The sequence below is a fragment of the Abramis brama genome, assembly GCF_963993115.1.
Source record: "Abramis brama genome assembly, chromosome: 11".
NCBI classification, from domain to species: Eukaryota; Metazoa; Chordata; class Actinopteri; order Cypriniformes; family Leuciscidae; genus Abramis; species Abramis brama.
This window is the reverse complement of record NC_139973.1, coordinates 31,008,285-31,034,024: the sequence shown is the minus strand read 5'-3', so window position 1 is coordinate 31,034,024 and position 25,740 is coordinate 31,008,285. Positions and strand designations below refer to the sequence as shown.

Here is a 25,740-nt window from a genome sequence, read left to right as displayed (position 1 = left end):
GTTCGATATTCGTTTTCCCTTGCCACTGTTCTATAGAGTCGACAGTCTTACAAAGATATAGAGTGGTGCAGGTATGACATCACTTTGTAGGCCAAAATGCAGAAGAGAGTTAGCATTTTAGCACTTCCAGTTCCATCGTCCCCAGGTCAGTGGGTTTTTCGAATGGGGTTTCGGTTAAATGGCTGAAATAAGATCTGTGGTGAACACAAGGCGGTTGCTAACAAGTGGCTAAATGGGACTACAGAGGCTGCTGAGGAGATAAACGTTGGGTTTTTGTCGAGGGAACAAGTGTGATGCTAACTGCTGGTTGGCCTACAAAGTGACGTCACACCTGCACCACTCTATACCACGGTTAGTTTTAACAGTATATAACCATTGTATATCGACATGAAATATTAATTCAAAACAACCTACATGGATTATAGCATTTATACCTGAGAATGCTTTGACGTGCTACAACGGCGCATGATGCATATAAGGGAACATCTCCCAATTCTCCCATCTCCACTAAGTGTTTAAAACGTAAAATTTGTATTAATTAAAATGACTTTTAACATTTAAAAACAGACATGTTCAAATTCCAAAGCTTGTAGTAGGTTCCTATTGGTAAGACTGACTTACTACAGGTGACATTTTGTCAATCCCTCCCTTTATGTATTTACAGTAAACAATTATTTTCTGGAAAAAAATACTGTAATTCACCCAAAGTTTTTTTTTTTTTTTTTTCATGTTCCAAAGGTTGTAGTATTGTCCCAGTGACCAGACTGACTTACTACAGGTGAAATATTGGCAATACCTCCCTTAATGTATGTACAGTAAACAAATATAGTCCCAAAAAGTTGTTTGTTGTAGTTCTTGAAATGTTTTCTGTTAAAGAGAATATCTCCCTTTGGAGTGGAGTTTGTAACCTTGCAGATCTTTTTTATGCTCATACAGCAACATTACACACTAACTAAAGTTGAAAAAATGAAAAAGCATTCTTTAAAATGTTCAGTCCCTGTTTATTGTTCTGTAATTACATGGAAAATAGCAACCAGCTCATTTTTCTTTCTACACAAGAAAGAAAGCCATGCAGGTTTGGAACAACACCAGGATGAGTAAATAACAGAATTATCATTTGTGGATAAACAATCCCTTTAAAGGGGTCATATAATGGTACATGCACTTTTACAAGTTGATTGTACTGAAATCCATTCAGTGTTTTTTTTTAAATCTTCTTATACGTTTTCCCCCGTCTCAAATCAAGCCGTTCGACGTGTGATGCCACACGGTCGGACGCCCCTCCCACGATTGTTGATTGACAGCAGCGTTTCAACACAGACCCGCCCTCACTCGTGAGCGAGCTGTCAATCATAGTCCGCGCGGACCGGCGCGGTCATTGTTGATACGCTGGAGCACTGTCTATGAGCAGAATGGCGTTGATTGTGGTGTTCTGTTCTTGGGTGTAATAACGAACACAGCAGTCATGTTGATGTTCCTAAATCCGAACCGCTGAAGACGCAGTGGCTGAGTTTTGTTTTCGAAGGGAATATTCTCCACGATCAACGTCAATGCTTTCATGTTTGCGCGAATCATTTCACACAGCAGACTGCTTTATAAAGGAGGGTCAGTATAAAGCTGGTTTTGCTAAGAAGCTGCTCCTGAAAAAAGGATCGGTACCAACTATTTGTGTTCCTGCTGCACCTGCAGAAGAAGTGAGTGTAACGTTTTATTGACCTTTATATTAAAATTTATATTAATCTTTGTAAATCGCTAGCACGCTTCACGAGGAATGCGGCTGTTTACGCTCAGGGAACTATGTACGACGTTCTCAATATAATTCATAATCCCACGTTTATAATGAACAACGCGTTATGGTTATTGTGTTAACTTACAAATGGTGTACGCACAGAAGAGAGGGGCGGGGTGAGCAAAGCTCATTATCATTTAAAGACACATGCACTTAAACGGCGTGCTGAAAACAGAGCTGTTTTTGACCAGGTAAAATGAGTGTTTTCTTACAATACTAATGAGAATTTTTAATTAAAGTATATTACAAACTTTTAGCTTGTACAAAAATGGCATTATATGACCCCTTTAAAGATGTAGGTTGCAGATTCAGATGCACGCAGTAAATTTTTTTAAGTTACATTTTCTAGCTAGGAAAAAGTGGCAGTATAAAGAAAAAAACTAAACTAAACATAAGTCACAGTAAAATCTAAATTGACCATTCTATTTTTTTTTGTTTTGTTTGTGGAATATTGCAGCATTTATAATAAAATAAGTTATTTATTGGTTAACATTATTTAAAGTGCCCCTATTATGCTATTTTAAAGTTTCCTAATGTTGTTTTGGAGTCTCCTACAACAGGTTTACATCAAAGGTGTAAGTCCGCGCTCAATCGCCCCAATGGAGGCATCCGATCAGCGGGGGAAGGTCTCTGTGCGTTACTGTCTTTTCGCGTGGCAAAGTAATTTGATTAAATGCAATACATTTTCTCATGTATTTTCTCGTTATTTCATCTGACTCCATAAATGAAAAGGTTTTAATGATATATGTGCATCATTAAATGTGAGCGAATTTTTGACTATTCCTTTTAACTCTTTACTGAAAATAATGTCAGAGTCGATTAGAATAAAATCAAATGTTTACAATTTATTATGTCAGTTAAATGTATCATGCCAATTTCATAATCAGTTCAAAGATAATGGATACAAAACATCAAATGCTCTGGAATACAGAGAGAAGATTAAATACCTTGACATTATAAAATACAAGATGCAAAGTGTTTTGCTTACACTTCACATCACGGGCTGATCTGGGTTAAAGAATCACCCTGATCCTCTAGTTGCATTTTATTATATAGACAGAAACTTCTTTCACATGGAAACATCTGCTAACAATGGGAATTTCAGAGTTGACACCTTTTGGGAGTAGGAGACCATTTGCCTAGAGACCACCTTCCTCTGTGTGCCAGTTATTTGCCTAGAGACCACCTTCCTCTGTGTGCCAGTTATCTCTAAACTTTTAAAAACCTTATTCCCTTTTGTTTTACTTATTTTGGGAATGAGACCTTTGTACCAGTCGCACTGAGACATTTCAAATGATACCAAACATGTATAATACTCTAATAATTATTCACATCAAACCATATGGATTTTGGGGTGATTTTCATGTGATATCAGCATGAGAGAGGGGGAGTGGGGGAAGAGATGTATTCTGAGGTGAGACTTTGCGTCTCAAATGGTGATGCTAACTTTACAAGAGTGAGTTCAAATAGAGTAGCTTTCTCTTCCAGTTCGTCCAGTTTTTCCAGTCTTACAAATCACTGATTCTTGGGAATTTGGATAAAACATGTCCCACGAAGAAAAGTGCTAATTCTGTTGGAAATTAATAACATTTTCATGAATAAAAAGAATCAAGGTTAGAATCAGGGGGTCCTTTGCACATATGTAAGGTTATTTTATAGGTTTATTTTTAATTTGTATTAATTTAATGATTATATGCTGGCCCATTGCCTACAAAATCAGTTGTCCTCGGATAGGAGATAATCATTTCAACTTGATTAAAAAAACAAAACGTAATAATTAAATTGAAAAATATCTTTACCACATGAAAGAGTACATAGTAAATATTGTTCAAACCTCACTGTTTGTAGTTTTTAATACATATTACAATTATTTTGTGGTTGCTCAAAATGTGTCCCACATATTCGTCACCACCGTCAGATATTTATAAAAAGCAATAAAATCAGGCAACTACAAGGTCAACTTAATTCCTGGGGACCCCATTTTCAAACCTTCAACTGTTCTGCATGCTTCAAGATCACTCAAGCTCCTGTAAGTTTGCTAATTTCTCTTAGACTTGTTCATATTTTTGGACACTGCTACTGTCACAACCATAACATGTCAACACCGTCTCTTTTGTATAAAAAAACATTAGATTAGATTATGACATAAATGTATACTTTTTAAGAAGAGGTCTGAAGTAGATAGCAACAGAGGGAAAAAAAGATGGCTAATGTGAACAACTCATGCATATCATGTGAAAGAGTATATTTTGTCACCACCGTCATACGTCACCACCATCAGGTTTTCTGTCTGACGGTGGTGACGTACAGTCTGACGGTGGTGACAAAAACCTCCAAATGGTCCTCAACGAAGGCTAGAATATAATTGTTCATCACAATAAATACCAATATGGCCTGTAATGTTTCATTAACCTGTTTTATATTTGTATTTATGTAATTCTCCCTATATTTCTTCCATACAGGCCTACACCGCATGCTACTATTAAGCAATATAGCACGAGTGAGAGTGAGGATGTTCGTGGATATCCATGAACATCCTCACGAACACGAGTTTCTCTAAAACGCCTTGGGAGATTGCTTATGGTAGAGAAATGAACATTAAATTCACGGGAAACAGCTCTGCTGGACATTCCTGCTGTCAGCATGCCAATTGCAGGCTCCCTCAAAACTTGCGACATCTGTTGGAATGTGCTGTGTGATGAAACTGCATTTTAGAGTGGCCTTTTATTGTGGCCAGCCTAAGGCACACCTGTGCAATAATAATGCTGTCTAATCAGCATCATGATATGCCACACCTGTGAGGTAGATGGATTATCTCGGCAAAGGAGAAGTGCTCACTAACACAGATTTAGACAGATTTGTGAACAATATTTGAGAGAAATAGGCTTTTTGTGTACATAGAAAAAGTCTGAGATCTTTGAGTTCAGCTCATGAAAAATGGGGGCAAAAACAAAAGTGTTGCGTTTATAATTTTGTTCAGTGTAATTAGACCGGACCTAACTGCGGTATAACCATTGGTAACCTTCCCTCTCTCTCAATTCACTATTATGCCATGTTCATTTGGCTTACGTCATTTGGGATGCACATAGTGCACCTACTACCTACCTATATAGCACATACAATATCCCTTGTAGGCTATGCATCTCCCATGACTAAAGCCAAATGAAAATGGCATGACAACATTTAACCAAATCTAACATTCACTGTAATCCCCCCCCAATTTCATAGTCATTACTTTAGGTCAACTTTGACTAAGTATTTTAGGAAGTTATTGCTAGGTAGCAGCTATCTGTGGAGGAGAAGAAACAGGGAATATTAAAAGAAGCGGAGAGAGATAATACACAGTGAGGCAGAGTTAAAGCAGAACTCGGCAACTCTAGTAATTTCTTCGCTGATCTTCACTTTTGTTGTCGCGTGTTTTCTCAAAGAGCTCCCCCTACAGCTGTGGGCCGTATATTTCACAACACAGTCGTAAAAAAAACTCACTTGAGGCACCCTCCTCCCCCTTTCTACCACTGCTCATGTGCATATGTTATTATCGTAGCCAGCCGAGGTGGGTAATACATCATACACAGTATCATATGGCATGTGTTTATGTCGAATTACTGTAAAGCAGTTCGTGTTTCTCGCTTCTCGTTCTCGCTTCTTCACAAGACTTCCAATTTCTATCTTGCCGGGACGGTAGTCCCCAAGTTGCAAGGTTGGTTTTCCGCATGGGAACGCTGGGGGGAGCGGGGAAAGTCACCAATATCACCAGAACAGGTTGTTTAACCATCCAAATTATTTCTAGACAGTTTTATTAAGTTAAAAAAGTTGCCAAGTTCTCCTTTAAAGGCGGAATACCTCAGAACGGAAAGGCAAAGATGGAAGAAGAGGGTGGAGGAAGGGAAGCTAAAAAAATAGCAATGACTTGAATGAAAGGGAAAAGAGAAGTCAGAGAAAGGCTTGGAAACATAGACAAAAAGTATCAAGAGAACGTAAGAGAAAGGGCTCAGATCACCTAGAAACTCCCCCAAACAGTCCGGTGGATCAGGCCATACACGATCCAGCTCGGAGTAGGCAGGCTAAATGTTTATCACAGTGCTCAGGATTGTTATTTTTTGGACCAAATAGTTAAATAAAGTTGTTAAGCAAGAAGCCATTGACTTGAGTTGTATAAATTTTGGAATTGTATGTTGTAATGAGGCCACTGTCACCACCGTCAGATTAGTGTCACCACCCTCAGTTCTAAAGTCACCACCGTCAGAGGGAGTTTTATTTGTTTTAAATGAATATGCTTACAATATGTTTCTTCAGTGCTGTTGAGTTATTAAAGTAATGGTATCTTTTAATACAAAAAATATGTTTGTTAAATAAAAAAACATCACTTTTTCTATTTAGGCTTAAAGTAAACGTTGTATGATGTTAGATCTTTTAAAGGAGTACACGTGAAACAGTATAAAACATGAAAAAAAGTGAATATTTAACACTTAACAGCAAATATGTGTACTAAGAATGCCAGATAATGATTTAAAAACTCTAAATACATATTAGACCAAATAAATAAAAAATGATTTGCTTTTTATTGTGTCTGACGGTGTTGACAAAAACAAAGTAATAACTGGAAAAACGCCTATTTTATGAAAAAAATACAAAATGAGGAGGTTGCACCGATATATTGCTGAACAGCCAAGACCTTGGTCAATAATAATATATCTTCAGATTTTGTAATTTTACTAACTTTTTATTTTCAAAATTAAAACCTGTTTTAGCCAAATTCCCAAGAATCAGTGAAATGTCAAAAAACACTTTCATTTTCTCATAATATTTATTTATATCCTCTAATTTGTGATGGTGGTAGCCTAAAGGTTAAGGATCTCAGCTTCAAAACAGAAAGCTTGCAGAATAAACCCCATGGTGTGAGAGGAGAGGTACATGATATAAATAATTCTTCCTCACCTTTGTGCCCTTGAGCAAGGGCAATAGTTAGAAGCACATGGCAGGATCACATGAGGGCAAGGGAATCACATGACAAGACAGGAAACATGACTGTAACATGAAACATGAACCCAAAACAAAACTACATTCTATTAAGATACGAAGCTCAGGGTTGTACCAAGGAGAAGAGTGGGTGGAAGGGACGCTTCTGGTCTTAACAATCCTGCAAGATTTCAGATGAAAGATTTTATGAAATATCTGTATTTTTTGGGAGATAATATCAAGCATTCAATGTGGTTGGGATCTGTTGTTAAATCTGCTAAAAGGGAGCTTTTACACAAGACAATGTCTCCATATCCTTTTTCACTTAAAATATTCTTCTGTCCATGCAAAAAACCTTCTTAGTTTTAGACACCTAAGAGCATTTGATAAACTGCCTACTGTACACAAATGCTACAAATGGATACAAACACTTCCATGCTTAGTAAGGCTTAAAGTGTGGGAGTCAGGTGCACAATTCCGGCTTTGTGCGGGCAAAAATCCTTGCTCAAGGGCACAAATGTGATTAATAATTATTAATATCATGTACCTCTCCTCTCACACCATGGGATTTAATCTGCAAGTTTTCTGTTTTGAAGCTGAGATCCTTAACCATTAGGCTACCACCATCACAAATTAGAGGATATAAATAATTTCACCTGCTGTCTCTTAGTCCTTCATATTTGGCCTGTCTCCAAAACCACCGATAGAAACAAATGCCTACGACAGCAAAGGCAATACACAGTGGAGGAGAATTTTAAATCAGCAAAGCTTTTAAACACACTTAAGCAAACCTGCCAAAGAGAGAGAAAAAAATGAAGAGAAGCTTTTTCAATCCAAACAGAGGGTTTGTGTGACATTTGTTAAAATTTAAATTTAAAATTTAAAAATTAACAAATGGAGACAGAATAAGGGCAAATTTTGATGGGTAGTATGCAGAGGAACAAAACAAGTGCTCATCAAATGAGGAACAAAAACAATGCATAAAGATATTCAGAAAAGGGAACAAAAATAGCTTATTAAGATTATTATTATTATTGCTTTGATGGAAGTATGATCTGTTTCTCTGGTTCTTTTTTTCTGTACTTGGACAACTGATCCAATAGTCTAACCAAAACATTTACTAAATGTCTTGCCAGGCACAATCTGCCAGCATCTGGCCAATCATCCTCAACCCTTGTGTGAGACACCAAATACTGACTGTACTCATTGCCAAAAATCAAGTCTCTGAAAAAGAACTGTATAAAATAAAATAAAATATGTTCAAGAACTGAGTGATATATTTCCTTATTATAATGATATTTTTTTCAGTCTTATTTACATGGTTTGCAAATAGTTAATTGTACACTGAATCAATATTCACACATCTGCTACAGTCAGAGTAGCCTAGTAGCCAGATTTGCAGGATGTCATTTTTCCATAAAAAGCTGAGTACAAACAGGAGGCAAACATAAGCTGATTGAATAATGTCAGTATGTAATGTCTAATGGTGGTAATGTGCTGTCTAGAGACAGATGCCCTACTGTAGCCTATGTGTAGAGTTATCCACAACTGAAAATGTTCAGTTTTTATATCTAATCTACATTTTGGCATGCAGAAGTAGGTGACTTGAAAATAAAAATAACTCCCTTTTCGTTCATGGATTGTGTTTTTTTAGATGCAGTAATTTCCTTCTCAACTTATTTAATAGGCTATTTTATAAGGAACAAAGTAATTCAAACAGAGAGCAGGTCCTAAACATAACTTACGCACTGCATAAATCATGTTAGATTAATTAAATAACAGTCATTACAATGTGAAAGTATGCAACTCCACACATGTACTGAACAATTACACATTCAGATTAAAATTTTAAACTACTCTTTCATTTAAAAAGCCAAATTACACACACACACACACACACACACACTAGGGGTGTGCCATATCATACCGTCCACGATAATACCAGTATAATTTTTTACATGATAAAAAAGTGTCATATCGCGATATCACTGATATAGCGACGCAATGATGTATGGCGCATTACGTTCCCTAGCACGCACAACAACAACACCTGTCTGAGCGCGAGAGCAGCAAGTCAGCCTCCAATGACGATTTAGTACCTAAAAAGGATCTACTTCAATAGTATTTTAATAATTCCCGCAGGTCTACCACTTATAATGCGGGAAATTCTCCCGCAAACATTGATTCACTTTAGCATGTACATTGTATGAGTAGCCTAAATGAATCCACACAGATTATAAAATCAAATCAATAATTTTAAAACTTCCTCCAAGACGCAATTTTACCAACCGCGTGAGTGTTCAGCGGTGCCGCGTCTTCTCTCTCTCGCTCTCAAAATGGGTTGCACAAGTCAATCGTCGATACCACACTCTTGTGTTTAGCAGTCAGGACATGACGGAATTGTCTTTTGTCACTTGCATCGTAACTAAAGTTGAGCATTTTCACTTCTTTTTAAGTCTTATCAGTTTAAACATTTGCGATTTTAAACTATTCAGTAGGCTACTCTCGCGCGCTCTCTGAGAGATGCATACATACAGTAAAGCCGTCTCACAAACAGCTCGCGAGTAACAAAAGTTCTTTTTCGCGGATTATATCGCTTTAACGGGGGTAAAAACACGCAAAATTGTGTAAAAATTCCGGTCATGGTTAGTATATTTAAACAGTCGGTCAACTAGATGAGCTTTTGTTTATGAAAGTTTGGGGTTTTAATCACATCTTATATGTAGATTAGATGTTTTTAATAGTTTTGTTAAGGGTTTTGCTTGGAAGTGAGCTAATTTATTTAACATAAACGTATGTATTATTTAACAGAAACATATGTGCTGTTAATCGGTGACATCACTTACATGGAGCGCTAAAATTGTCTGAAACTAGTTCAATGGTAAACAAATATTGATAAACAAATGATCTGTGATTTCAGCAGCAACAAAATAACAACAGAGGGGAAGCTCTACTATTGCAACATTGCTGAAGAAAGCTGCTGCCAGAGAAAGACACAGGTAAACTGAGGAAGCCCATTAAATAACTTTAAATCCATTTTTCTCACAATGTTTTTCACCTAACATTATATCACCATGCATCTGTTTTCTTATTTATTTTATTTGTTTAATTTATTTTAAGAAGGTTTTGACATCCAAATGTAAGTGACACTGTTGGAGCAATATGAACAAGTAAACCTAAAAACATAAATTCTGTTATGATAATTTAAGAAATTATTTTCTGTATGTTATTTTTTCTATTTTCCTTGCCTTTAAATAAACCTGGCAAGCGGTTTGTTGTGTTCCTAGATCCTTCCATGCTGATGGCCTGCACAATAGCAGAGTTGGAGCAGATCAACATCTCTATATATGGCGCTGTGAACCCTATGACTTGTAAGTAAAACTTTCAACTAATGTCAAACATACAGTATTGGTATTAACGGCATGATAAAGACACCAAACACACCGCCAAGATGACAACTGCCTTGATAAAGGTGTAGGTGATGGAGTGGCCAGTGTGTCTCCAGATCTGAACCCTAATGAGCAACTGTGGGGCTTCCAGAAGCAGAAGGTGGAGAAGTGCCATGTGTCTAACAGCCAGCAGATCTGTGATGTCATTATGGAGGAGTGGAAGAGGATCCCAGCAACAACCTGTGCAGCTTAGTCTTAGTGATGGGAAGTCCGGATAATTTTACTGACTCTTTTGTTTGTTCTCGTTCATCAAAATGAACAAATCTTTTTTTTCAAGTCATTTCGTTAATTTAAGGGGCTTTAAATGTAAATGTTATACTTTTAAAGGTGCTCTAAGTGATGTTGGGTGTCGTCACTTCTTGTATGAATGTGCTCAGCACCTCTGCTCACTATACACAGAATACGCGCGATTTATTACCACTATTATTTATGCATTTAAGATTGAATTCAGTGTCTGGAGTTAATATCCCTTTGTGGTGTGTATTCTTCTAATTTCAGCTCCTTAGTCCATTTTGGGGTGATGGTCAAGACAGAACCAAACGAAAGCTGGACTGTAACCTACTGGTCTATATGACAGACTTCACACTGACAGCTACTGGCATGGATGCTGTATCACTGCATTTTGTTTTTGAACAAAAACTTTTTTTTACCTAGAATTTAGTTCATCAGCCTCCATGAGGGGACTCTGTGTCTTGTCTTATCTTATGTGATCTTATCATTTTAAACGTTCTTAAAAGTACGGCTTATTTCTTCTGAATTTATTTTGTAGTATGTGTAAAACTTTCCAATAAAAGAAAATAAACTTTTAGTAATGTATTTAAGTAATGAATTAATTTCATTGTTTAGTAATGATCAGGATTCAACAATAAAGTTTGTTAATGGGACCTGTTAATGTAGTATGTATAAATTGCAAATGTATGCTTGTGTTGGGCACGTGTTTACAGGTTACCCAAGACATTTTAGAGGAGGTATGCTGATGCTGTGTATTTAAAGGTGCATTAAGTCATTTTTACTTGTAATAAAATACAATTTCAATATGTAATTTATGTATATAATGTTTGTTTTTTGTGTAATAAAGTCTATCATTAAACTGTAACTTGTCTTTGTTGTTATTTTGTAGATGTTTGTTGTAACTAGGCTTATGTGTAATTCAAGATACTTTAGTAAAACAATTTGTGGTACATGAAATATAAAAAAAAAAATCATAAAGGATAAATTCCCCTTTGGAACCCTGACTCGGGCCAGTACTGGCGAATTATACAATTTATGCTGGCATGATTATGGCCCGATTCCGGCAGCGTCGGCCCAGTTTCGGCACCCGGAATCGGGCCAGTGTAGGCCTACTTGGGCCGATTCTGGCGCGTCATTCATTGCCGCGTTTCACAAGAGTCCGGCAACCGGAACTGGGCCGATTGATTTCTTCCGGCTTGCCGGTTCTGGGCCATTGTTGGCCCACATCTGTTTGGCTACCTGGGTTATGTCTGAAATAAGCATAAAACGCGTGTGACAGTGTGACAGACAGTATAATGAAAACAGTAATGGATCCGGGCACTAGCTCTAAAAGTGACAGCAGCCATATCTGTCATTAATGTTGTCGTCAAAACAACAAAAGATAGCTTTCATTGTAAGGAATCAGAATTAATAGCCTATGTATTTAATTTAGTCAGGACTCAGGACTATCAGTGTTATTTTACATTTGATTACCTTATTCAGTTTCTGTAGCATTTCTGAATACTAGTGTTAGACCTACTCAAAAGCTTTTCTCTTTATTTGTATCTTTATTATTTTGTAGGCTATATATATTTTGCTACTTTTTTCAATTTAATTCAAAGATTGAAATCAAGCTTCCTTGTGTTGTGTAAACTCTTAAAAACAAAATGACCCAATTGTAAAAACACAATGAGTGAGCAAACATTTAGGTGAGATAAATGTAATAATAATAAAAAAATTGTCTACATTTTTTTTCTATATCGTCATAAATATCATTATCGCAAATATTCTTGAAATATCGTGATATAATTTTGAGGCTATATCGCCAACCCCTAACACACACACACAAAACATAGTTAGAATCATCCTACAAAAAGCTAACAAAGTTCTGAATACAATAATCAGGCATAGATTCTACTGCCACAAGTCTGTGGAAAGGAAGGAGTAGTGTGCACTTACTGCAGCTGTAGACGGCTCGCGCCGCTTGTTTAACAAACCTAAACAGTAATAAATGTCCACGTGTGAACATTTACTACAATAAAATTGTAATCCATTGAGTCGTTTCCACGCCAGAGAACTGGACCACAGCCTTTCTCTCTGTCATTACTTTCGTCTATGCTTTCGCTACGCAACCAGCATGTTCACGCTCCACAATGAGCTCGCAAAACTCTGAGACCAGATCTAATGAGTGCAGACAACGAAAGAAAGACGACTACGGAATCAGCCCGCCCTCATGTGTTTTCCAACGCCATTTCGTCACAGACTTAGTGATTTAAAATTACTTTAGCTTTGCAAATATTATTATACATTATACATATATAATGTTCAAAGCAGTTTTATTGCACACTGTTTCGTTTATTGGGCAAGTGGTGTTTATTTATGAATTTATTTGTTTGTTTGAAGGTGAGGTCAGGTAAAACGATGGACTTTTACTGTGTACTTTTGATACATTATTCTTTATATAATTGTATTTTTAAGGATGTAGTTTTTGTATTTTCCTAATCCCACAGGGATCAAACTTTATATGACACAATTCAATTTAGTTACTTATCACAATATAGAAGTAAGAATCATAACTGAATTGTAACACTCCTTGATATGTTATTATTATTAATAATACTGTTATTATTATTATATCATGTACACACGATCTGCTTATAAACTGTAAGGTGGATTTTTTTTTTTTTTTTTTCACAATTTTTAATTTTGTATTTTTCTACGGTTAGGGTTCTAACTCTAACCCTGACAGCTATTCATTTATTGTCTCAAATTATTAACATAATTAATTATATGAACAGCCAGAATGGCAGCCATATCATGGTTTATGGATCACACAAAGGCAAAGTAAATGTCAAGACTTCAATGGATGGAAAAAGCTACTTCATTTACAACAGTTCTGGGAATGATTTTCCGAACAATTATCAATTTCATTTCAGAAAAAAATAGGGAGAAAATATGTTTTAATTATAAAATTATAATTGTGTATAATTAGGAAGTATTAATAAGGTCATTTGAAAAGCAGAAATAAGCTGACATTTCCAAAGTAAACAGCTAAAGTAAACTGTTCAAACACAATCATTTTGAATGGACGTCATAAGTGGACAGCCTTTTTCAAGTCCACCCATAAATTCTTAATTGGAATGAGATCTGGGGAATCACAAAAATATTTTTAAGGAAGAAGTTAAGTTCTTTAAAAAATTGTAGGAGTGTTCCTAATGCAATTCTTGATTTTTTTTAAGCTCTCAAATATTGACATCAGATTATGGCAGGTCTTTGAAGACTTGCTGACTTACTCAATATGAAAAACACCCCAAAGCCTGTATTTGTGCACTGCCTACAGATTATGTCATAATAATTGTGCACACTATTTTCGCTGTGACTGGCTTGACCAGAGTTCAGCACTCAGTGTTGTGCTTTTAATGCGCCGTGTCAAGTTCATATAGTTAGAGTCTGTCTGTCTGTTCCATTAAATTGCTCTCCGGTCACCTTAGAACATTAACACTTTTCCTATTCCTGTGTAGCTGTTTTGGGTCATTTGTCCCTTAATGAGTCAAGTAAGTAGGAAATTAATTTATATAAATTCACAGCAGTTAATAATTACTGTTAACAGAAACCAATAATAAGGATCCCTCAGGCACTCTCTATTTTGTACTCTTGTAAACTGATTTATCACCAAATCTGCATCAGTGCTTTGTAAGTCAGACTGTTCTATTGACATAACTGACACAATCTTTGACATAATCTTTGTTAGCTCTGATCCTTGTGGACATATACAGTATGTCTCATAACACTGTGGGAAACACTGGTTGAATCCATATGTCTCTGAAGCGATCTAATTGGTTTTACAAAGAGGAGTCACCTGCCCCTTTATCATTCCCCAATCATCTGCACAATTTAATCCCAAATCCATACTCATGACCTCTACATCAAATCAACCATACCTTTTCTATATATGCTGGAATGTTTTTATTTATTTATTTTTTATCATTATTATTCAGGCAAACTATTTTTTTCATGTAAATAAACTGTTATTATTTAACCTGACATTATTTAAATTATGTTATAGCCATATATTTATTTATTTATTTAATGGGTTAGATCAAGTAGACTTGGATACTTGAAGTAATAATTGCAGCCAGGATACCACTTGTGAATTTGAACTAGTAATACTATAATAAAAAGATCAGACAAAAGTAAGAAGTGCAGAGCAGAATGGACTAAATCCAAACACAGTTCTATCATGACAACTCTCGAAACAGCAGGGTATATGACAATGTTAATATATTGGTCTTGGCGGAGTAGATCTGCTACGTTGCTGCAGCGCAAGTACAGAGACTTACTACTGCTGCACAAATAGCATACTATGTATGAAATTACCTGTAGCAGTACTTTCAGATCTATACAGGTGGAGCTGGGGAAGTTGGAGGGTTTCAGAGGAACTTTGAAAGCATGCTTGTGAACTGCTACAGCAAACACTGACTGACTATTTAAATGTTGAGAAGCAAGCTCATTGGCTGCAGATGTAACAGGAACTAATCAGTTTGTCCCATGTTCTTAACGATGTACACTCTTGGGCAAAAAAGAGAGAAAAGGCCAAAGCCACAAATGGCATAATATTTAGTCATCTTTTAACCCTTAAATTCCTGAATGTTTCACCAATCATAATTACACGGTCTTTACCAACCCAGATCTATATCTAGCACAGATCTATATCTAGCACAGATCTCTACCTATCGCAATAATATAAAACTCTCCTAATATTATAGTAACAATTACAGAAGAATAAAATAAAGCATATTTTGTTACCTTTTGGAGCTTGGAAGGCTTCAGTACGAGATGTTTTATACCATCATCATGGTCCTCATCAGAGCTCATTTCCCAGTACATTCAGCATCTGGCTCATATTCACGATCTCAAATATATTCTCAAAAATATCATTTTCAGCAACGTCCAAATCAATATTCTGATCGCTGACAGCTTCTTCACCAGGGGCCGTATTCACAAAGAATTTTAAGGCTAAAAGTAGCTCCTAACTGGCGAATTTAGGAGCAACTCCTAAAAATAATGGGCGTGTCACTCGTAACTTTAGGACTCCTAATTTTTTTGACTAAGAGTAATTCACGAAGCATTTTAACCCTAAAAGTAGCACCTAAGCCTGGGACAGCTTAAAAGAAGTCGAGAGGACTCCTAACTCACTAAGACCTATTCACAAACCGCTTTTTGTGGCATTTCACGTTGCGATGTTTTGAAATGCGTATGCGGCGGCTACAGGAGCTTCCAATCGCGAGGGAACAATTTTGCATTGTAGGCATAACTAGGGATGCAATAACGCCACCAACAACAACCGAAACTATAGGCTACTCATTGCATGTAAACTAATTGTAACGTTTCATTGTGAATCAAATTAAAATGTTCTTCTCTTTGTAAACGTAGGCAGAGGCATATAGTGACAGATTCATTCAATAATGTTGCAAAGATATTGCATCAATCCATATGTTTCATTAGGCTACTAGGCTATTTGTTTTGCCTTACTCTTTATTCATTTAGGCTATTTATTCAGTTATTCATCATCTTCCGTCCTTGTACTACTTGTGTAGCGCACGCATTCTCAGACCTGTCACCTGTCAATCATCATCGTAGGGGAGGTGTTTGGAATCATTCCCGCGTTACAATCATCAGCCAATCAAGGTGGTCACTTCAGTCAAGCTCGTGCATGAGTAATGACGTCATCCATAGCAACGAAGACTCACTCTTAGTTTAGGAGTTGTCATTTTTCTTTACTAAGAGTAGGTCTGAAAGGCGTTGTGAATAACTTTTAAGAGAAAACTCCTAGCTAAAATCTTTTAGTGCGATTTAGGAGTACTCCTAGTGGTAAGATAAAATGCTTTGTGAATACGGCCCCAGATCCACCATCAAGTGACAGTGTCACTAATATTTGATTGCATTCAGTATTTGCTCTGCAGTAAATCGCTGAGCCATTGTTTTCTGTTTGCGGTAACTATGAGTGAAACGTCACTTCATCGTTGTGTATCAGACCTTGCCACCTTGTGGAATAAAGGTAAATTGCACTTTTTCAGTCATCAAAGATTCAATTATTGTTGTGCAGAAAAAATATACTTACACTGTTACAGATCTTAGTGACAGGAATTATTTTATTATTTGTTTCTTGTTTATAATGAATTGATTGAGGAATACTAAGAAGGCTGATTTCAAACTATGGATATTGTCCCGGGTCATTAAAGACCTGAGGTATGCGTTTAAGGGTTAATGGTCGACATTTTTATCACAAATCACTGGTCAGGAAATTATCAAGAATTGCACAAATAGAAGACCACCTACTATTAAAAATAAGGTAGGTGAAGATCTTACCTTTTAAGCAAATACTTGATTTAGCTCTACAGCAAGGAACAACAATTGTGGTAACCACTGTAGTATGATTAATGATTAATGTTTTTACAGATATTTTTTCAGAGAAGTATTTTAGAATTACATCTTTCATGATCTGTAGTAAGGGTATATCCATCTTATCGTTATTGGTCCAGTCTTCTGTTATGGTAAGCAGACACCAAGAGAAAGATGGCAGGTGAACAGTGAGTTTATTGAACAATAAAGGGGCAGAGATGAGGCGTGCAGGTAAGTGAGAGTCCAAAAGGGTGATCTTGAGGGAGACACAGAGGAATGGAAGACGCTGGAGACAGGGGGAATAGTCTACTTGGCATCAACGAGACCAGACTGTGAGCTGTGGTGAAGTGTGTGCTTAAATAGTGGCAGTAATGAGGGTGATGATGAGGTACAGGTGTGCGTGATGGGGAAATGACATGCAGGTAACCGAGGAGAGTGATGGGAAATGTAGTCCAGAGGATGGTGACTAGGCTGATCTGTGACAGTACAACAATATTATTGATCTGCCTGCCTGCATTGACACTATTATATGAGAACTGAACTGAGCTGGACGATGACATCACGGTTTTCTCCAGAGCGGCTATATCTATAAATTAACTAAATTAATAACTTTTTACAACAAAAATGAAACATCACTGAGCTTACTTAAGCTGGACTGTGACGCTATTTTCTTATGGAAATAAACTTTGTTGCATTATTTTCCTGTTATCTCTGTAACCTGCTTTGAATCAATCTGTATTGTAAAAAGTGCTATGTAAAAAAAAAGGTGACTTGACTTGACTATATGAAAAATGAAATCCTCAGCATCCAAAGTGTTACAATTAAAATAGTGCTGATTCTCTACTGGTATCTTATAATATTAAACTAGTGTACTGCTATTTACTAAAACTGTGTGCTTCACAGATGATGGAAAAGTGTATATGCTTGTGTATGTAGACAGCACACCAGTTTTGCGATGTTGCCTACTTCCACATCATTTAACTGTGGAGGTCTCTGTTGATATCACTTACCCTTTGTCCTGTATTATTTGTGCGTGAGTATTCTGTCATGGTCATACCTGCAAGGCTCTCCCTCCGATCACCTTCCCACTCCAGCACTACAAAAGCACACATCACCACTCACTCAGCATCTCAGTGACTCACTTAACTGCAAACCTTCCTGATCTCCAGTGTCTCCTGAGTAATCCTCAGAGCCGGACAGTAACGGAGTACAGTACTTAAGTACAATTTTGAGGGATCTGTACTTTACTCGAGTATCATTTTTGGGGAGTACTCATGACTTTACTCAAGTACATTTGAGAGGCAAATATTGTACTCTTTACTCCACTACATTTCTATCCATAACTGCACTGTAAAAAAATCTGTAGAAATTACAGTATTACTGGCAGCTGCTTGCCAGTAACTTACTGTAGATTTAAATTGATGTTATTTACTGGCAACAGTTTGTTCAAAGTTAAATGAACACTAAACATTAACAAGTCTTTATCTTTAGAGAATAAAACTAAAATAACAGCCTCATGCAAAGCATTCTGGGAACCAAAATCTGAAGGAAAAAAAAACAGAAAAAGGTTGATGAAGATTTCTGGTTCCCAGAATGCTTTGCATTAGGTTGTTATTTTATAGTTTTATTCTGTAAAGACAAAGACTTGTTAATGTTTAATGTTCATTTAACTTTGAACAAACTGTTGCCAGTATAACATCAATTTAAATCTACAGTAAGTTACTGGCAAGCAGCTGCATAACTACAGCAAATTTTTTACAGTGTGTGAGTACCCGTTACTTCTTCTTCTATAAAAAAAAAAAAAAAAAAAAAAAAAAAAAAAGGAAAGGAAAAAAGAAACATCTCGGAAACCCTCAATTTGTTGTTTCCCTCTCAAATGTGATTGGATTGTGCAGGCGCCACTGATTGGGACAGCCTATCAGCAATCACCTTCAGCTTTCCGCCAAAGTCAACTCCATGGTCAGATTTAGATAAGAGACGAAACCATGGATGAAACAATGGATGAAGACGCAGCAGGTCCATCCCGGGAGCGATATTTTTTTTCCCAGGATGGTAGGGGAAGACTCATGAATATTCATTAGGGAAGTCATCCCTGATTGGTCTTAACCCCAGTGACGGGTAGGTTTAGGGGTAGGTCATCAGACCAATCAGGGATGACTTGCCTAATGAATATTCATGAGTCTTCCCCTACCATCCTGGGGAAAAAAATATCGCATCCCGGGAATGTGCCAACCCGTGGCCCCACCTCGCCAGACTATTTACATTTTCTGAACAAGTTAATGATAGTTTTCGCTTCAAGTGTTTGCTGTGTTTACCAATGTAAGCACTGTGGCAGTAGTAATGCAATATTTAGAAAATGTACTCTTGTACTCTTGATACTCAAGTACTTTTAAAAACAAGTACTTTAGTACTTTTACTTAAGTAGACATCTGACTGTAGTACTTTTACTTGTACTTGAGTAAAATTTAGCAAGGGGTATCTGTACTTTTACTCAAGTAATGAAGCTGTGTACTCTGTCCGCCTCTGGTAATCCTTGTATGTCTACTTGTCTCCTCTGCTCCCCTGCAAGTGTGCTCTGCATCTGAGTAAACAACTATACTAAAATCATCATTCTGCCATTATCCGTTGAACCATCAATCATACTCACGTGTTACCATTGTCTTTGAAGTACTGTTCAATAAATACCTGCCATTGGGTTTAACCTATACTAACATCTCTTGAGTCTGGTATCATCTGACAGTATCTAACTAAATTACCTTTAAAATATATATATTTTTTAATTTCTAGGTGCTATTTTTAAACTTTCTAAAGAGGCAGAAGAGAATGACGAGAAGTTCCTCTTGTATTGCGGAAGGGATTGTAGGCAGAATTGGCTGTTTGCCTAGCACTGTTGACTAGGCAAACAGACTCCTTCCACAGAAATTCCTCTACCTAGAAAATGGTGTTTCATGTATTCAGAGTTGTTTACAGTGTTAAAGAGATGGATTCTCATGCTAAACATGGCCAAAGTTTAAAAATGTTTTATTTTGGACGAATAACGGAGAATTTCTGTGCCGAAAATCTTACTTCCGGGTTGGTACAAGTTTTGGCTGTTTTTTTTTCGATCGTGGATCTAATGATGTAGACGAGAGTGGACCTCCTTATATGAGCATTTCTCTCTGAAAAGCGCGCCCGCGTCGACCAGAGGAGAGCGAGACCGCGCACATCAACGCGCTTCAACAGGAAATCATCGGCAGCGCTGCATAGGTTTTATAAACAAGGCCCAGTTCGACGCCGGATTTGCAGATCGTCTAATGCTTAAAGGGATAGTTCACCCAAAAATGAAAATTCTGTCATCATTTACTCACCCTCAAGTTGTTCCAAACCTGTATGAGTTTCTTTGTTCTGCTGAACACAAAGGAAGATATTGGGAAGAATGTTTGTAACCAAACAGATCTCGGTCCCCATTGACTACCATAGTATATTTTTTTCCTACTATGGAAGTCAATGGGGACCGAGATCTGTTGATTACAAACATTCTTCCAAATATCTTCCTTTGTGTTTAGCAGAACAAAGAAAGTCATACAGGTTTGGAACAACTTGAGGGTGAGTAAATGATGACACAATTTTAATTTTTGGGTGAACTATCCCTTTAAGGATGGAGCAGTCCCAACGATAAAGGTTCACGGTCGTGCATTGGAACCGCAGGCGGTGAGTAAAACTGCTTCAAATGTCTGTGTGTTGTTAGCTATCGGTGCTCCGCCCACACGACACGCCTCCAGCCGCTCGTTTTTTTCCGGAAAGACTCGGTACCATAGATATCATATATAAAGGCTAGATGTCTCGTGCGCGCTGCTGGCCAATGGAGGTCGACGTCCGCACGTGGCGGCCATCTTGCCACAGTGTGCTCGCTCACTCCTTTAATGGTGCATGTACTTTTAAATAACCATAACTTGCTCAATTTTCTACCGATTTTCAAACGGTTTGGTTTGTTATAAACATCAGAGATGTAGTTATGACACTGCATACATACACTGCATACATATAAATAATTATAACATACTTGTTCAAGCATTCGGAATTATAGCCACGTTAATAATGTTTGTAAGAAACCAAACCGTTTGTAAATCCGTCAAGATTTCAGCGAGATAAGATGATTTGTGTGCATGCTGATCACTCACCTTAATTCACAGCTTCACTGTGACAAGATGGCCGAACGGTGATGCCGGAAGTGACTGCGCCATAAGACATCTAGCGTTTATATATGATATCTATGCTCGGTACAGCCAGAGAATGTCTAATAAGGCGAGAAGTTTCACTCTCAGTAAACTTCCGGCTTCTGAACTGGTTGCAGTTCCACTCTGATTCCATATGAGGGCGCTCACAGGACGAGTGCAGAATGAATGGAGGTCTATGGCGCTATACACATCAAAATCCACTTTTCTCAGGATATAATTTTTTGTCTAGTAATTTGAATGTTGTATTAGAAAGGAGATGCAAAGAAATTACACATTGCTGGATGTTAGATTTTTTAGAGTCACTTATTTGCTTTAAAAAGTCTTTTAAAGTGTCAATGACGTCATACACATCGTATGACCAGAGATACTGCTTTACGGCAATCCTTCAGTCACTTTGGTGCTTTCGCGCTCTGCACTTTCCTTTCTCTCGAGGCATCAACAACACAGCTGACACAGGTAAATACGCGTGCTAGAAGAGTTTTTGTTTTGTTTGTTTCTGGTCCCGCTTCGGATGCCACGATGCCATCAAGCGGTATCTCTGGTCGTAATCAGTCCTTCACTGACCAATCAGCGTTCATTAGCAGAATGCTAGCGTGTTATGGGCAACAACAACTCAACCTGTAAGAAATTAAAAGGACTTAAGTACTCATATTCATTCAACTTTCGACCTATAACCCATGTTGAACTTGCAAAACCTACAATCAAATCTAAGATTTCTCAACGGCAATCGGGTGAAAGAGACAAATTTAGCCGTCTAGCCCCATAGACTCCCATTCATTCTGTACTCATGGGCGATCGCCCCCAGTGGAACTCTGGTGGAACTACAACCAAAATTCAGTACAATAGGACTTAATAGGGAGTGGGCAGGCTCTCCGTAGACGGGCTCTGGTACAGCCTATCTTTCTTTTATAAATATAATAAAACTGAAGACTTTTTGTTGATATGAAGGATGCAATACTACTCTATAGGTAGCCTACTCAAGATTAACATGAGATTGACTGAAACTGAGTGTTCACCCCCCCCTTTAAAGAACACTTCATCTGGAAATCTGTGTACAAACATATTTTCAAGCAGTTTTGTTTTTGCATAAGGGTCCATTCATATAAAACGCGCTTTTTCATTCCACTGCGCTGCTTTTTTTTTTTTTTTCATTTCTTTTCTAGGCAAACGCGCAATAGACGGATGTTGCGCTCGCGTTTTTTGCAGCATCTCCCGCATGAAGCAAGGTTTAAAGTGCCCCTATTATGCAATTTTGAAAGTTTCCTAATGAAAAAAAACAAAAAAAACAGTTTAATTTTCTCATAATATAGCCTACATTTGCACATCACCACATTTTCATTTTTTTATATTGTGAGAGGGGGGGCGGCGTTTCCATGGTGATGCGTCATTGCTTGTCACGTGACACACCGCAGCAGCAACAGCGCTGAATGAATGATGATCTGCTTTTATTTGTGATGATTTTTCCTTTTTTATTCAGAATATTCACAAATGTGTTAGCTATGGCATGAAATATCTGATATTCCGATTGTCAAATACATGCAAGTGGAAGTATATTGTTGTTTAAACACCTTTATAACGATCGCGTTAGTTGAGCTGTATGCGCGATGGGCGCCGCCGTGTTAGTTTGTGCCGCAGACGCAGTTCAGAGAATCGGATCTGTTGGATTTACAACCTCTATGTTTACAACACGTGAATTCATCCACTTCTCCCGAAATACTTAAAAGTAATGGCTGGTGAACTGGGAATAGAATAGAGTAAACATTGAAGTTACTTACACAATGTGTATCTGATATGAATAAAACGTGTCGAATTATAATGGAAAGGATTATTATTACCTCTTCCATAGACATCAGTGTGTATTTTACAAACTCTAAATGTATTGTTTTTTTAGTACTTATGTGAATTTATATGTTTGAAACCTAAAATAAACAGTATGTGGTTGAAAACACTGAAAAGTTGTGATATATGACAGCTCTGAGCGCGCCTGTCTCTGGCTAAATTCAACATTTGAATTTAGCAGTTGATCATGTGATGCACTTGATCGTACGCTCCAGGGACCAGCCTAGACTGATTACACCTGTGTGATCGTACGTGCGAAAGGCTTAAAAACAATACATTTTCTGACACAAAATTTTGAAATGTAGGCTTAAATCAAACACATTTTAATTCAGATTCTGTATTTATATATATATAAATATATATATATATATATATATATATATATATATATATATATATATATATATATATATATATATATATATATCGTATTGTATCGATATCGAGATATCTGGCATGAAAATCGAGATATGAAATTTTGTCCATATCGTTCAGCCCTAATTTCTATGGCATTGCTGTCCAGGAGTAATTAGCTTTTGAAGTGGATTTACTTAATGTAAAGTTAACGAAAGTTATCATGAGGATTGTAATGTTTAAAGCAGATGTCTTAACAAATGTCAGTAGACCGGGAAGATTTTAAAACGAGCCGTTCATTCATAAATATGCAAGATCGCTGTGAAAATACAGACCGGAAGTCAAAAGACAACGAGCGCAGCGCTGAAAAGGGGCGGGGCTACATAAGGTCTATAGAAGTACCCATAGACAGTATATAAACTGGACACAGCGACCCCATTGGGTTCAACGGAGACAAGTGAAGTCAATTAGAAGCACTAACTTCATGATGGTCTTCACTAACCCGTCTGTCTTCTAGTAGCAGTGCCAAGCGAAATCTTAATCATTCTCTTCTGAAACTTGCAGAGACGGGAGTGTGAGTAGGAGCTGTCCATGAGCTAGGAGCAGGAGAAACTTTTGCTAAGTATTCTGATTAATTACTTTGCCATTTTGCCTCCACGTCCCCCCGATTGCACGCGAGCTTCCCCTCCTCTCCATACGGTAATTCTGTACTGTGCGACAGAGAGTCGCGTGGGTATGATGCAATCGTTAGCCTATTTTTACAAAAACTGCTTCTACGGGGCCATAACGTAAGATACAAGGTAATGGAGCCTTTTATACATTTTCGTGTTTCTTTAAAAATAAATAATGGACAAATGGAGTCTTTAAACGCCTCAGATGTAAAGTTATTCGCTGTCAAAGTGACGCCAAAATGAATGGGAGTCAATGGGATGCTAACAGCAGGTGATGGTCTGCTAGCCAACTGGAAGTACCAAGAGGCGAAACTCAATAGAACATTCCATTGCAACAAACGCACCCATGCGCAGAGCTGCAGCTCCGCCATCTTGGACTGAACGCAACACAGCTGTCATAGAATTGAACGATACCGGTTCCAATTCCATGTAATATATGTCAATACAGGTATATGTAAATTACATATATAATGTCAGTGCCCATGTATGTCTGCTGCCTATATGAGAATATATGCAAAATTCATATATGTAAAACACATAGACATATATGAAACATATATTTCAAAATATAGCAAAAATGGCCGTTTTCATGTAAGTGCCATATATTTTCCCGTATATGCACATAAATGTGAAATATATGTAAGATGCATATATGTATACATGCATATATGTACTTATTTCCATAGTACATACTTTCACTTATATTAGGGATACAAATCTTATATCTGAATGTCTTGTAATTAAATGCCTATAGTTGGAGATTTTGTGTCTGTATTGTGTGAATACCAAATATAGTCTTTTTAATACAATAATGCAGTGTTTTCTTTGTCATTTTTGACAAATACATCCACAAAGTACCATAACCATATGCCACAGCTTTAAAAATGCATCAGTATCACATGCATGTGTCACATCCACCGTCTGTCTTCCTCATCTGTCTCTCTGCACTACACTCCCCAGAATCCTCCTTGGCGCACACCTGCACTCACTCTACTCTAAGTAGTAATTACCGTCACCTGGATCCCATCACCAGCTCACCTTTATATTCAGCACTCAGTCACTCACTCTTTGTCTCTACACGTCTCTACACGACTCACCACGGACTCACCACGGACTCACCACGGACTCACCACGGACTCACCACGGACTCACCTCTTGTCATCCGGATACTTACCTGCTTTCCCGATCTTCTTCAGCCTGGTTCATCTGCCATCTGCCATCTGCCTTCATCACCTGCAATAGGATCATTGAGTTAAGTTACCATAGTTTATCTGTTATCTGCATACTCACCATTCTCCACTGGATCCGTTCCATTCTGCAATAAAGCACTTAAAACTTACCTTCTTGTCTGCTTCCTGTACGAAACCTGACAGAAGACCAGACCATAATGCAGAGCCCCACGGAAACCCCTAACCTTTTCCAGAATGGTCGATCTCTTGAGGAATATGCAGAGTTTTATTTGGATCTCTATCAGGATGTGAGCTGGGAGGAGGAGGATCTTAAATTGCACTTTTGGAGTGGACTAGAGGATCCTCTCGCCCAGATACTACTGCTTGACGATACCCACCGGACATTCATGGAATTCATTGATCACACGCTATGGGTGTGCGGTTCCTCCCTCTCTGTGGGAATCGCCCAGCCAGATCTCCACATCCAAGCCGAACCAGAGTCAGCCGTCTGCCCAGCCAAGCCTATGTCTGAGGTTGATGACTTCAGCGATCTTCCTCCTCTCATCAGCCCTGACGATCCAGAGCCAGAGCCAGTCGCCTGCCCGCCAGAGCCAGTCGCCTGCCCGCCAGAGTCTGTGAGCGTCGTTCTCCCCGAGCCAGAGCCAGAGTTTTCAAAGCCCT

At 37.7% G+C, this 25,740-nt stretch overlaps 1 protein-coding gene across 1 annotated transcript in view; it reads right to left on the bottom strand.

Annotated features, from left to right (window-relative positions):
* The window catches only part of st6gal2b (ST6 beta-galactosamide alpha-2,6-sialyltranferase 2b), a 49,724-nt gene extending 37,146 nt beyond the window's left edge, over nucleotides 1-12,578 (bottom strand). Inside the window, exon 1 of the mRNA XM_084129545.1 lies at nucleotides 12,367-12,578. The gene's annotated coding sequence lies outside the window, so the exon portion shown is untranslated. The remainder of the gene's footprint in view (nucleotides 1-12,366) is intronic.
* Between the last annotated feature and the right edge of the window lie 13,162 nt (nucleotides 12,579-25,740).